This window comes from Chrysemys picta, chromosome 11, assembly GCF_011386835.1.
Source record: "Chrysemys picta bellii isolate R12L10 chromosome 11, ASM1138683v2, whole genome shotgun sequence".
Taxonomy (NCBI): domain Eukaryota; kingdom Metazoa; phylum Chordata; order Testudines; family Emydidae; genus Chrysemys; species Chrysemys picta.
This window is the reverse complement of record NC_088801.1, coordinates 23,614,824-23,625,713: the sequence shown is the minus strand read 5'-3', so window position 1 is coordinate 23,625,713 and position 10,890 is coordinate 23,614,824. Positions and strand designations below refer to the sequence as shown.

General features: G+C 41.7%; 1 protein-coding gene across 15 annotated transcripts in view; it reads left to right on the top strand.

Annotated features, from left to right (window-relative positions):
• ZEB2 (zinc finger E-box binding homeobox 2) overlaps window positions 1–10,890 on the top strand; it is a 131,178-nt gene that overhangs the window by 3,354 nt on the left and 116,934 nt on the right. For 4 of the 15 annotated variants that reach the window (XM_065561631.1, XM_065561632.1, XM_042860883.2 and 1 more), the window contains exon 1: window positions 6,821–10,890. This exon is cut by the window's right edge. The exons of the other annotated variants lie outside the window; for them this stretch is intronic. The gene's annotated coding sequence lies outside the window, so the exon portion shown is untranslated. Of the gene's footprint in view, window positions 1–6,820 lie in introns of those variants that run through there. 15 annotated transcript variants of the gene reach the window in all.

The following is a 10,890-nucleotide window of genomic DNA, read 5'->3' as shown; positions in this document are numbered from 1 at the left end:
CCCCCAGCACGGCAAGTCTTTGTGTGTGTGTGGATGGGTTCCTTTTGGGGAAATATTTGGGTTCCCTTTGGCGCCCTGCATTTAAATGGGATATACCAATTGCCACATTGTTGCTCGTGTTTGGTTGTTACATAGAGTCTGCGTGCTGCTGAATCAGGGAGTCGAGTCCATGCGAACTGCCATCTGATCCACTCTTATCAATGAAGCAGCAGATCATGGCGGATGGCCCCAGGTGTAAGAGGCGAAAAACAAGCCAATCCAAGAAGGAAAAAACGGTAAGAAAACCCTGAATCAAACTTTTCCCTTTCGACTCCACTAGAGAGATAGAGGGGGAGAGGAGAAAATACCACCCAGCAGCAACCGCAGCAGCCCGGGGTTTGCTGGCGATCGCTTTCTATGTGGCGGAGGAGAGATCCGCCTGTTGTATATTTCTGGAGGGGAGAGAGAGTTCAAGGGAGTCCCCAGGGAAAGTGAGTGTCAAAGAAGCCGGAGGATCCCAGCCCTTCTCCCCGGGCGCAGTCCCAGTCTACCCGAGCGCTCCGTATCCCCCCTTACCCCCCTCCCCCCGGACGCCTTTGGAGAAGTCCGATCAAGTGGGCAGAGTCCCAGATCTTGGGCTTCTGTAGTTTGAGTTCTGCAGAATCACTGGGCGGTTTGGAAGGAAAAGCTAGAGACTGAGCGAGAGCCCCAGGAAGACTGTGTGGCTTAGGAAGGCTGAAAGTTTCTTGCCTGGGTCCCTGCTCTATCTAACGGTCCTGGGCTCTGTGTCTCTTGCGCCTGGCTTCTCACAACCCCCCAGGACCCGCTGGAGTCTCTCTCTCTCTCTCCTGCTTTTTTTTCCCTTTGACCGCTGCCTGCAGTGGCAGAATTACTTCCCAGACATGTAAGTCTCACACAGACCAAAGCCACTTTCCGGCCAGTTTTCATGTTGGCAGAACCACTTAAGACATGGACTCTAGTGTCAGGGGGAAGAGAGAGACGAGAGGGGGCGGAGAGATATTTTCAATAGTTCCATTAAGGGGGGGGGACCACGGAAAAAAACATATTCCCTGGGAAAAAAGGCACCGTGAGAATCCTGAGCCACACTGGCAGGGAGTTCTTTACTTTTTAAAAATTGTTATAGACTCGAAAATGAAACTTCCTTCTCCTTAATCATTAAAAGAATGAGTTTCCTGCCCAATTGCCCATAGTTACCCTCTCCCCTGGTCTCTGCAGGCGACTGAGAGGTTGGGTTCAATGGGACGGGGTGTTCTGGTCTGATCTCACATTTGGCAGCTCTTCCCTGGTGTGGGTCTCTGTCCCTCCCTAGTTTCTTCCTTTCTTCGTTGGTTTGGAAGTCTGCCCCCCTCCCCCAGCCACCCTGGAGCCCCTGAATGGACATCTCAGCCCTACTTTCAACAACTTTCCTCTAGAGATCAGGAGGAATGAAGATATTTGTGTGAACCTGAACCCATTTGCTTATAGCTGAGCTACTTCATTTAAGTGGAGAGGTGGAGTGGGGGTGGAAGGAGAAAAACACAAAGACAAGAGAATGTTGATTAGAAACAAATGATCCTTTCTCTCCCCCCTCCCGCCCCCTTCTCTCTCTCTAGGTTGCGAGTGTGTGTGTGTGTGTGTGTGTTTGTGAGTGTGTGTGTCTTTTTCTTGTTGTGGTGGAGGTGTCGAGCCATATGGGGGAGTGATAGAGGAATTTTAGTCAGAAACTGTTCTTTATGTTACCCTTTGTGTTGTCTTTGATCTATTTGCTTGGCTTAGTATTACAAAAAAAACCCAACTAAAACAATATATTCCGAGCAGCTTCCCAATGATCCGTTCCTTGTTATCTTTTTTAAAGTCTCTCCCCCCCCCCCATACACACACCCCGCCTTTACTCCTGTGTCTGTCATTATTTAAGGTGGTCCTCACATAGGAGACCTCCCCTTCCCCTCATCTCTGGGTAATTTAGTAGACATTAAAATTACACGTAATGTTTCCCTCTCCTCTCTTGTGTTTCCTCTGTTCTTTTTATTAAATGTTGGTTATTGATTTTCTAAAATCAATGTCTGTTGTGGGGTTTTTTTCCCCTTACAAGTATCTAAAGCACGTTGCTGATCAACTGGATAACAAAAGCTTTGTGTCAAGTAGCCTTTTTTCTTATGTTAAACAGTCATTTCTGAGAGGAAAGAGAATTAGATTTAAAGCAAGGCATCCAGAAGTGCTCTTTTGCACTAAAGAATATTCTGTTTGTTGTTTTAGCCTTCTTCTTTTATCCTTCTCGGTTCTCTTCAGACAACATTATTAGTTTAGCGTATTAAACCTCATCACATGTTCTGTGATGAGTGTGTGTATCGATGTGTTTCATGTTTTCGCAAAACAATTTGATCAGCAAAAATGTACAAACGATTTCCTAAAAGCTATATGGTTATGTATGTGGGAGAGATAATGATTGTAATGTGTACACTCAGTTATTGCACACAAGTCTTTAGTAACACATATGGACCGGAATGACATATATTCCGTTGCTCCATTGAAATTGTGTTTTCGTGGGGTGCAATAACTTAAGAAAACCAGGAGAGTTGGGAGTAGAAAGTTTAATTGCCATTTTTAAGGTAACGGATCCTGCAAACTTCCTTTAAAGTGTGTGCATTGATTGCACGAAGGTCTAACTTCTCCCTTCCCTGTCTTGCTCCAACCAATGCATTTTTATTTTATTTTATTCCTTTTTGTTTTCCCCGTGTTTTTTTTTTCTTTGTGTTCCCTAATCTGCTTCTTCCATTCATTTCTGAGTCAGAAATGTTCTGGTTTTGAGAGGCAGGTAGACTTCTTCTTCTTCTTCTTCTTCTTTTTTTTTTTTTTTTCCATTTTCTCTCTCGACAAGCACGTATCCAATGCCTTCTCCTTTGGGGATTGCCCAGGATTTATCTGAACTGAGTGGATTTTTCTTCTCTCCTGGATTCATGGAAAAGATGTCACTTCTGAGCTTGTGTCTTTGCTGATAACACTAACTATGATGATGCTTATCGAAATCATATAGAAATTCCTTGGAAAGGCAATAGCATTAAATTTTTAAAAAGCTATAAAAATAGATGGGCATCAAGGAAACTAGAGTGATATAAATGTAACCAAATAGAAATGATAAAGGGGATCAAAATAGAAGAAACCAAGTAGTACCTAAATGTGTTATATGCTCTGTGTGTGGGTGGGTGTAAGGATGGTCAGGACTCAGGATTAGAAACGATGCTGGATAAAATTCCTATAAGGCTAAATAGGGTAAAAAGAAAAAAAAAGCTTAGGATTTTACAAGATAACGGAATTGATCAGAGCTGGAGAGGAGAGTGATGCAGTAGGGCAGTGTCAGGGAAACGTGTGTGTGGAGGGTGTGGGAGAGGTCATGTTAAAATAAATGGTCATGGGGGGAACCATCCCCAGGAAAAAAAATGTTAGAGAGAAAAGTCTAAAGAGAGGGGAACAGGAGTAAGGGGGTGGAAGGTGGGGAAATCAGAGGAGCCCGCAGCCCAGGAATGTGTGTCGGTTTCAGGAAAGTTCAGTCAGATGATTTCCAGTCGCCTGACTCACTTTGTAACACTTTCACTGAAGGAGAGAAAACCCAAAGCCCCCTTCTTCCCCCCCCCCCCACTCTGCACTTCCTCCCCACTTTCAGAGTGATCGCTCTCAGACTGATAACCAAGCTGCTGGAATCGACGCAGCAGCGACGTTTGAAACTTACAAAGTTTGGCGTTTGCTGTTGGTGTTGCCCCTGTTTGTAACTGGAGCGGTCTCACTGGAGATGCTGCCTCATTCTCTCTTCCTGATGCACGCAGAGCCTTAGAAATAAGGGGAAGGGGATTGATTTCTCATCACTCCCTCTTTCTCCTTCTCAGGGAGAGATGACTAGGCACAAACACGCTTTCCTTAAAACAAATCTCTCTGGCATGGCATGAATTGGGAGTTGAGTTGTCCCCTTTAAAAGCAAAAATGTTTGGGGGAGGAAGAGGAGAAAAGAAAAGTTGGGTCTAATTTTCTCCAAAGTTCCAGTAGACATCTCTCTCTGATTTCTTTGCCATCTCGCTTCCAGTTGTAAAGAAGAGGGAGAACGTTCAGTGCTTCCAAGGCGTCTGATCCGAAAGGAAATACAGACCAAACAAGCAAACACAATTATTCCCTTTAAGAACGTTAACCAAAAAGACATCCACCCACCTCTTTCTAGAGATGCTGGGGAAGAGGGAAAATTCGAATTCACTTCACCCTTTAAAAAGAAAAAAAATCTAGCTAGAATCTCTGGGTAATGAGAAGTGGGGTTTGTTTTGCCTTATGGGAAAAGTTTGGAAATAACTAGAGTCTCAGATACAAGGGTGCTCCTTAGTAAATTTTAGGTGGTACAAGTTATAGCGATCAACTGGGAACGTTCCTTTTTCGAGTTATCTTTACAAGTGTGAAAATCCGTTGCAAGTAGTAGATTACTTTTGAAGTTGATGAGATCATTGGGAGAATATCTTATTACCTCAAAAGGTACCTGGATATAGGTTTATTTAAAAAAATATTATTTACTAAATGCAAGTGACCAAGATGTAATGAATATTTAAGTATATCTCGCTATACAGATTAAGTTTTGACACGGAACAGAGGAGGCTGTTATCTGAGCTATTGATTTTATTTTGAGTTTGGGGGAAAAGAGTGAATTTGGATATTGTTGAATGCCACTGTTGAATAGCATATGTCATTTCTAGTAATTCTTCACTTGCTGTTACTGGTTTTGCCACAAGCCTCTTTAGCTATTGCACCTGATCTACAGATAAACTTTTAAAAAATCTTGTAAAACAAAATGAAATAAATTAAAGAATTAATTACCATAAAATCAATATTTTTTTAAAAAGGAACAGCATTGAAAATTAATTGTTAAATAAATATATACGGTAAACTGTCGAAGGTAAATAAAATATATGGAAGATTGAGAAACAAGCTATAAAACCATATTGAGAATATTCCCTAAGAAAACTGTGTCTACCCTTAAAGTAGAAAGAAGGGTGTTGATTCTTTTACAACAGCACCACATTCATTCCAAGAAATAGGAAATTCTTCGCCTCATAACAGTTTTTGGCATCTGCATTATCCTAATGCTTTTAAGGTGCATTTTCTCCTCTGAGAAAGAGAACTCTTTGTCCTTTTTACCAAGACCATGGCTTCCCAAGGTAGACACTATTTTGTGCCTGTCACATAGAAAGGGAGTGCAGGTTTGCAGTGCTCACAGACAATTGATTGTCTGCCCTAATGTGTTTCATTTACATGTTTATAACGTCAATAGTGCTGGGGTGTCCACTGTACCATTCATTCCAGCATTCCCACAAGGGTGCAATTGTCTGAATAGCCAAGTCAGACACCTTTTTGATTGCTCTTTAGTTGTCTTTTTAGAGTATAGAGAAAAAGGAGAGAAATCTGGGATGCAGAAACACTAGTTGAAAATATTTCAGAATTAAATGTCACTATTAAAGCAGATGTTAACATTAGGCAAATTATATATTTTAACTAAGATTCTAAAGGTGTAAAAAAATCAAAACAGAGAGAATCGTTATTGAAACATGATTAAATCTAGTCCTGTTGCTTATTTTTTAGTCCTTTTTACATGATGTGTGATTTTCATTTTGCTTTCAGCCTCTGTAAACGCAGCCACCTCTTAACTCTTTGTATGCTTAACTGTAATTTGTGATTTTTCCCCTATATATTTACATATCTCTGTTTATGCCAACAGCGTCAGCTAACCACTTGGAAAATCTATTGAAAGAATATTTAGGCTGTGGGAAGTATAAACTTTAAAAAGTAAGATCCAAATATTTCTTCATCAAGCATTTTTAATGAAAAAATATTATGATGATTAGACTTTCCTTGAAGCATTTTTTACTTAAATAGCTGTGTGCCAACTTCCTATGTCTTTGGTTACAGTCTTCTTATGCTGTAAGCTCTGAGCAGAGTGTTCCTAGGAGTTCCAAAGTCAATAAAAGATTACTTTTTAAGGTGTGCTGTACTGTTTTTATATGCCACGCTGTCTTTATCATTTAAGTTCCTTCTGAGGGAGGCGAGATGTGATTGCATATGTCTACAATTTCATGTATGAATAAATAAACCTCACATCTTATTGAATCAGATAAATTATATGTGTAATATAGCCACATATAGTACATATGGATGCACCTAGGAAATAAAGGTTTCACATTTCAGACCTGGTCCCTTTCCCCCCTAAAAATTTTGATCCGAAGTGCTACAGTTAACCTATTTAGGCCATGGTCCATAAGGGTAGATAACCCTAACTCCTGTGGCATCTAATCTCCAGGGGGGACAAAACTTTTATAATTTTGTTGCAATTAAAAATTCTCTGCCCCCCCCTTTTTTTTTGGCCTGTTTGTGGAAAGATTTTTTCCCCTCCCTAACAGGGAAGACACACACAGTAGATGCACCGTTAGCTGAACCCCTGACACGGCGGTCTTTTGAATGCCTTAGGTATGATTTCACTTTCGCTCACATCAATGCTGACCTGAATGCCTTTCATATCTGATCCGCTGTGTCTCTCCCAGTAAACATCCCCTGAGGGGAGAACAAAGAAAGGAGCTCTTCTTCTTCTTAATCACAATTCAGCCCATTCACCGCCGGCAGGCTACATTTGCATTCTGCAACAGAAAGCCAAGATGAAAAGGAAAAAAAAGAGAGTGAGAAGAGGGGGGAAAAAGCAGAAGGGTGGAGGCTGAGTAAAATAACTTAGGTGTTTGTAGCTGTTTGTTGGGCTTCCCCTAGTTACAAGCCTTATATAGATCCTGCTCTACCCAGCCTTGGCTCTTCTGACAGGCAGATAGTGTTACAAGATGGCATGCCTGTGCTATTCATGGCCACTCGCACTAACACTTGAGGTAAAAAGTGTCAGAGAGGGATCAAATTCTACTCGGAGAAGTCTGTTATAGTTAGGGTCAGGTGTGTGTACTCTCGGCTCTTGACTGCTGCCTATTATTTTGTTTTAATTACTAATATTGTTTACTCGCCATGACCTTGGGGAATGGAGGTGAGGGAAATGTGGTCCACGCAGATGAAAAGATAGCAATGAAAGAAATGTCCTTTGGACAAAAAATATTTTTTAGTGGTAGGATGAGTTGGGCTGGCGTGTTTCTTTCCCTCGACAGGAGAAAAGGGGCAACTCTTTGGGAAGGAAAAACCTTTCCCAGTTTTGCGGCTGGCAATATGTCACATTTACTGGCAAGAGGGAAATAATAACCCAAAAACAAACAAACAACCTCCCCACCCCAACAAGATCACAAAACTGTAAAGGGGGAAATGTTTCATTTGTGTAAGTTTCGTTAGCCAAGTTTTCTCGTGTTTCTTGTATTCACAGCCACCTCCATATTTTCCCCCAGATTCCATGTCTGTTTGTTTTCCAGAAGCCACCCTGCGTTTCTTAGCAAGACAGTATTAAAAATTTGTTGAGGTTTTGGTTATATTCACTTTTTCTCACCAAGGGAAGGTTTATTTATAACTGAATCCTGCTTACTGAGAAGGATTTAAGCCCTTTCAGGCAGACCTGTCAAAATTTCCTATGTTGTTTGCCTCCATTTGCAACACGTAAAAAGTAATATGCAGTTGCTTGTGTTAGAATAACCAGGGTAGTGCAGAAATCTTAAGTGACAAGTTTTCAACTATACTATCTCCTGCCTACCAAACTGTCATTTTTTCAGAAACCGCTTTTAAGATACTAACAGTTTTTTCCCCCAATCAGCAAATAGATTAAATGTGCTAAAGCAACTTTGAGAGAGAAGAAGAGTTTGAACAATCTGAAGCGGGGAGGGATGTTTTATTTTCCTATAGCTGCTATGGCAGATTTCACTCCTAGGGAGCACACTAACCGAGATGTTACCAGTTGAACAGAAGCATGTGACACAGATTCCTGATTTTTTCCCAGAAGATTTACAGAATTTACAAAAAGAGATTATCTCTACACCTTCCACCTCCCCTGCCCACCCCCATGACCCAAGCAATGGAGGATTTAGGCAGATTTACTTCAGTAAACACCTTTGGATACTTGGGGGAAAGTAGGAGTCTGTTTGCAAAAGGAGGCTTTTGTTAAGTGAGGTGCTGGGATAATGCTTTACCAGGCAGCTGTGATATTAACCTACCCAGTAACGCTGGAAAACTGTTTAACTCTTTGTGTGCTATACACTTGCACTCATCAGATAAGACTCGTGTTTCCGTTTCTTTGGAAGTTCCAAGTTATGATTGTTCATATAGCGGTTTGCATAACAGAGAGAAAGGAATGAAAGCCTGACATTTTTTAGACCATTGAAGCTAGTCAACCAACAACATAGTTTTCTCATTAATAACTGAATCATTTGGGCTGAGCTATGGCTCCAATCAGATTTATGAATGGCGACAGAGTTATACCAAATCAACCTGAAAAAAATCCTTAGTGCATACTGAGGATACAAAAAAATGTTTGTTAAACTTCAAAAAAAAAAACAGTTGGAAAACTTGCAGGCACTCATAATAAATCTTTAAGATGATTTAGATGAATTTTGGACTCTGTCTTGAAAAGTAAAATAATCTTTTCTAAAAAAAAAAGACACCATAAACTTGCAAACCTGTAAGGGTCGAGGTCTGATAGTCAGATCATCTCTGTTCCCATCTTTGAGGAAACCTGCAAGGTTTTCAAAGCATATAACCATTTGAAACTACACTTTCACGTTGTAAGGCTGCCCCATTTCATGGCCCCTACCACGGTACGCCAGATATGCCAGGAAGGAGTTAATAATGGGTTATTTTTTGCTGGGCATAAGAATAACTTTTTCAGGTGTTGCTTTTTTAGTTTAAATAAGATTGCCTTATTTAGTTTTCAAAAAGTGTAGGTGTCAATGTTAGAGCAGCCACAAATGTGTGAGAAAGCAAAGGGTATGAGACATGACAGAATTAAAGGTGTTTGCTATGTTGTTACCCGTGTGTCAAGCTGCAAGCTCCCTTTGTCACAGCCTTCTGGTGATTTGATAGTGCAGATCCACATCCCGTCTAGGTGATACAGCAGTTTTTAACTGTGGGGTTTTGATGTGCATGTGCACTCAATTGCTATTGCAGCCTTCCTCCCAAATTCCATTAAAACACCTTAGTATCTCTCTCTCTCTCTCTCTCTCTCTCTCTCTCTCTCTCACACACACACACACACACACACACACACACACACACACACACTCTCTCTCTCTCTCTCTCTCTCTCTCTCTAACTCCAGCCTTATAAAAGGGCACTGTGCACTCGAATCCCAGGGCAGCAGCAGCATTACAGTATCTGGCATGGAGTGCAGTTTGGCAGCAATGTCATCTGCCAAATCATCCCATAATTACGTTTTATGTTATTTGTATGAATGACCAAGCATGCAGTATTCCTTTAGAAATCAAAGGAAGGCTTAAAATGCGTTTTTGAATACTTTCAGACCATGGTCAGGTCACAGTTTGGGAGATGAATTAAACTGATCTCATTTGTGATCTAATTGAGGTTGGCAACAACCTTAGCAGTAGCAATAACATACAAACAGAAATCAAAGGACAAAATTCAGCAAATCAGATCTTTCGCTAGAAAACTGCTAGGAGTTATTTCGTGATTGCCAACAGAGAAGTTAAACTTTGTCCTCTTTCTCAGCAGCAGTGCAAGCTTTGCATATTTTTCGGGTCTTTCGCAGGAAAGTTAGGATAGAGACACATACAAAGAAGAGAAGCGAGCAGTGCCTCTTCGGGTACGTAGTAAAGATACAAGCAAGACATAGCCACTAATCACAAACACGTATGTTTCTAGTGAATCCAGTGGTGTAAGCTGAGAGCTGATGTTGCTTCTAAAAGCTAAAGTGTAGGAGGAGGAAGAGAAGAGGAATAGGTTTAAGGAGTGACAAGAGGAATAGGTCGAGGAGCTCAGTTTAAGCAAATGTTCCAAGTAGAAACTCAAGTCAGCGTCCTATCTTTACATCTGTCCGTGCGGACTGCAGGAATGTAATTATCACGGTGATGTAGGATTGTTTACAGATTTGGATATTAGTGTTCTGAACTTGCTTTGCACGGGGGAGCCTGGAGTGCTGTAGCTTTGTAAGACAACACGAGGCAGAAATGCTTGTCACCTGGCTGTGAGTTAGTTAGAGATGAGGCCCCTGGTTTCAAAGGTCAGAGCCAACTCCGAAGCTTCATCCGAATTTGCCCAAAGTTCACAAGGTGTTTGGGTTCCGTGTCTAGCTGTGGAGAGCCGAGCCGAGCCAAGCCTCCCCATAGATTGAAGTAATGATGTGTTCAGAGGATGGCTTTGGGCCAGAACAGCTTTTCCCTATGATGAGAAGACAAAGGTATTTAAATAAATTATTGACAGAGACACGTCTATAAATCCTGGAAAGCTGTGCAACTGAGCACTGTGGACTCTCCCCCACACACATCTATCTTTTCTACACTTAGCTTTCTGTGGTCTCTAAGAATGTGGGTTTCACAAGGGCCCGGAAACGACGTTGTACCAGAGCGCTGTCTCTCTCTCACACACACACCTTGACTGCTATACACGTGCGTGTTCGCCTAGCTGGAACCTTACAGCTTCGAAGTTCGCTAACGAAGCCGAGCTGAGATGTGCGTATCATTGCGAGCGAGCAATTAAAACGTAATTGGGAAGTTTAAAAGACTCCTTTACTCCTTTATTGCTGCATCAGAGGGGTACATAATGTCATCGCGTCAGACAAGGGGAAAAGACACGTCGCGTGGGCTGTTCTGCCACCAGAGCTAGTGATTCCAGGTGCTCTTTGTGTGCTCCCACCTGGCGTATGTCTTTCGTGGGAGGCTTGTGCTGTATTTTCTAGCAGTGGTGACAGGCGGTATTTTGTACACCGTCACTCTCTCCTTAGTCACAGCCAGGAGTTCTGTACTA